We start from the raw sequence: 3,819 nt of genomic DNA, 5'->3' as shown, positions 1-3,819 counted from the left end.
CACACACACACACACGCACTACACACTTTAAGTGAATGAAGACTCAGGGCCACCAGCTTTGGGGCCACCCTGCCCAGAACCCACAGAGATGCTTTCTGGGCTGGGGTATGCCCTGCCTCATCTCTTTTCCACCCCCACTTCTGATGGTTCTGCCACAGTCAGGGGCTCACACTCCAGCCCTGCCTACTATGAAGTTCTTCTGACAGATGTGAGGAAAGGTCTCCAACAGAGCGACCAAGATCTCTCCCCCTTCTCCCGGAGTCCTCAAGGAACCTCATGCCCTCGAAAGCACACAAGCCTGCTAGTATCACCTCCCAGCCTTGCCTCACCCTCTGGAACCAGGAGCCCAGACCTAGGAATCTGCGCTCCTGACAACTGCTCTAATGGGATTCTCCTGAAGTCCAAGAGTCACCACATCCTCCCCAGTCTCCTATCTTCTCACTCGCTCATTCATTCATTCATTCATTCATTCATCCTGTCTGGCTTCCTCAGGCCGACTCCATCCCCTTTCTGATGACTATGGGGCTCTCACATGCTGCAGAGAAGTCCTTCATCCCCTCTCACAGGCATGGGGAGCTGGCTGGCACACAGACCCATGAGATACATAGACAGAAACACCAAAGGAATGAAACACTAATGGTGGGATCCCAGGCTGCTCACAAAAGTCAGATTCTGGGAAAACCAGAACGTAGCCCTGACCCTGGCCACTCACTGCTGCCCATCCCACTGAGCCTACAATCCTAGCAAAGCCCCTCCCAGCTCTGATCACGTGAGTGTGTCTCCCATTCTGTGTCCTGGACAGAGGAGGAGTCTGCAGCTCCATCACCATTGCTAGGCAACAGGGCAGGGCTTGGGAGCGAATCCTATATTCTAAACACATTTGAAAGAAGAAAGAATGCCAAGCTTCCTGTGTCTGTGAAGCTCCCCTCCCCAATCCTCCCTTCCCCCACCACTCCCTGCAATTATGATCTGAATTCCAGTTTTTGTCAAAACACCATGGAAACCATGTCCAGGCTGAGTCTGTGAAAGAACGACTCTGTGGAAGGCGGGGGGGGGGGGGGGGAAGACCCAAGTCAGGGGAGCAGGCAAGGAGCGAACAGGAGCCAGACAGAGGCAGAGAGGGCAGAGGTGAGCTGTCCTGGGATGGAGGAGGCTGTTGGCACCTGCTGAGCAGAATGAAGAAGCCTCTTCAGCGCCGGCACATGTACACACACACATACATGCACACACTGTGCACACTCATACACACATAGAGACGCACACACACAGACCATGCACACTCATACACACATAGAGATGCACACACACAGACCATGCACACTCATACACACATAGAAACATACACACACCACACAGCAGCTGTACATACTGTGAGAATACATACTTCCATGGAAGCCTAACCATACCATATGCAGATGAGAATGCATACACATAAATGCATATACCATACACGCCAACATGGGTGTACACCTGATGTACACATTCGCACATAGGTATTCATACTTGTCCTGTGCATGGTCTTTTGTCCACCTCATTCTTAAGGTCTGTGATACCTGCTGTTTCTGGTCTTGCTGGTCCACTAGTAAGCAAAGGTTCTGGTGTGCTGGGAAACCCCTAGCCAGGCCCAGAAGCACCAGATTTCCAGAGCTTGAAGTAAAAAGCCCTCAACCTAGCTGAGGACCAGATGATAGCTGGATGGGGTCCTCAATAAGAGTGAAAGAAGCCCAGCTCCAGATACATGAACTCCACGGCAGCCCTCACTTACACCCATTTGTAGATGGTACTGAAAGCAATCACTCAGTATAGACCACTGACCAACCGCCCGGTGAGGCACTGGCTTCTACCGCTGTGTAGGGTACCTCCCTTCCCATCCTCTTCCCCACTTCTTTCTTCCTAGGGTCATCTCTTGTATGACCAAATGACAAGTACTCAAACCTTGGTCTCAGAGCTGCTTGCTGCAGGAAAATGAGACAGAAATACTCCACACGGTCAGAAATGCCGCAGCGAGAGGGTGGGGCGGGGGCGGCTTCAGGGACCCCCGCCTAGACGGTGGCCTGAGGTGAAAGCAGAGAGAGGGGTGGGAAGTAAAGAAAACAGAGGAGGGATCAAGAAGAGGTTAAGGTAGAAGAGAGAGAGCCAAAATCCATCGAGGACGAGAATAAGAAGAGCTACCCGGGGATGACCTGGGAGAGGCTCACGGAGGACTTCATGGAGGCCAGCAGGAGGGAAAGCTCCTGGAATCACCCAGGATTCTTCTGCCTCCTAGACCAGCCTCTCCTGCAGGGCCTCAAGGGCTTGACCTCTCCTGTAGAGCTCTCACAGTCTGGGCTCAACCTTCAGGGCCTCCAGGAACCACCTCTCCTCCATATTAGAAAAGCACGAGACAATAAGTTTTAAGCTCTGTGTAGATAACCTCACAACCCCTTCTGAACATTTTACTGACAGGGAAACTGAGGCCTAGAAGGGAGAAATGGCTAGCCTAGGGTCCCAGAGATGTTAGGACTAGACCGAGGCCTAAAACCAGGGTCCTTCTCCCCACCTCAGAGGTGGGTCTGAATATGTATATCTCTCCCCATGGGACAGAGATTCTCCGGCTTCCACAAACCACAGTGCTGAGGTCCTAGGGACCCAGACCCACCCAGCTCACAAGAATTGGTGAATGAGGGCTCTAAGCCACTGCTGTTCTGTAACTGACACCAAGGTACCCAGCAGGGTCCTGTCTGCCTAAGGACAGTGCAGCTCAGCCCCCACAAAGAGCATCAGATGCCACCACTCTCCAACGGGAACAGATGTGTTACATTTGTATCTGCTGCAGAATGTTACTTTAGCTGTGGAAAGGTGTTACTTTGTTTATGCTGCATTTGTTTAACAATGTAAGGATGTGTGTTTAATTGTGTGAAGATGTGTTACATCTGTTTCACCTTGCCTGCCTAAGGCACCTGATTGGTCTAATAAAAAGCTGACGGGTCAAAAGGAGAGGGATGGGTGGGGCTGTCTGGCAGAGAGAATAAATAGGAGGCGGAATCTAGACTCGGGAGAAGAGGAATAAGAGGAGGACTAGGGAGACGCCAGCCAGTCAGCCATAGAGAAGCAGTGAAAGAAAGCTGTACAGAAGAAAGGTCGTAAGCCCTGAGTCAAAAGGTAGATAAAGAGAAACAGTTTAAGTTAAAAGAACTAGCTAGAAACATGCCAAACTATGCCAAGGATTCAAAACTAATAAGTCTCTGTCATGATTTAGAAGCTGGTTGGTAGCTTTAAAGAAAAAACCTGGAACACAGAGGGAAGGAGGGTGCCCTGGAGATTTTAAGCAAGGAAGGCCCTCTACCCTCAGGATCTTGGGGTGTGTTCCTCATCATTGTCCTCTGATCTGTTTAAACATGGACTCTAGGACCCAGGGTGGCGGTGAAAAAGATCAATCCCTTTCCAGGGCATCTCAGGGCACCCAGATGGCCGCAGGATGTTCTATAGATAAGCTGGGCCACAAGGCTCTGAGCAGGGGGATCTGGCAGTACGTAGTGGGTTCCAGGAAAGTTCAGGGGCGCGGGCACAACTCTCCTCAGACTTTGTTTCCTCACACACAAGGCCGTTGGAACGTCCTCTCAGAATTTAGCTATATGCTGCCTCCTGCTCCCCACAACCCTACCCCATTTTCATGTGGTCTCAAGAGCTGCCCACGTGGGTGGAAGGTTAACTAAAGGGAATTCTCTACTGTGAAGCCTTGAGGAGGTTGTCACCCATATTGGGCCACCCACACTTCTGCAAATAATTCCCTCATCCATTCTTCTGCTAGTAAGCCCGATCAATAAACTCACTTATTCA

Source organism: Microtus ochrogaster, linkage group LG8 (assembly GCF_000317375.1).
Source record: "Microtus ochrogaster isolate Prairie Vole_2 linkage group LG8, MicOch1.0, whole genome shotgun sequence".
NCBI classification, from domain to species: domain Eukaryota; kingdom Metazoa; phylum Chordata; class Mammalia; order Rodentia; family Cricetidae; genus Microtus; species Microtus ochrogaster.
Note: the sequence above shows the minus strand (reverse complement) of the source record.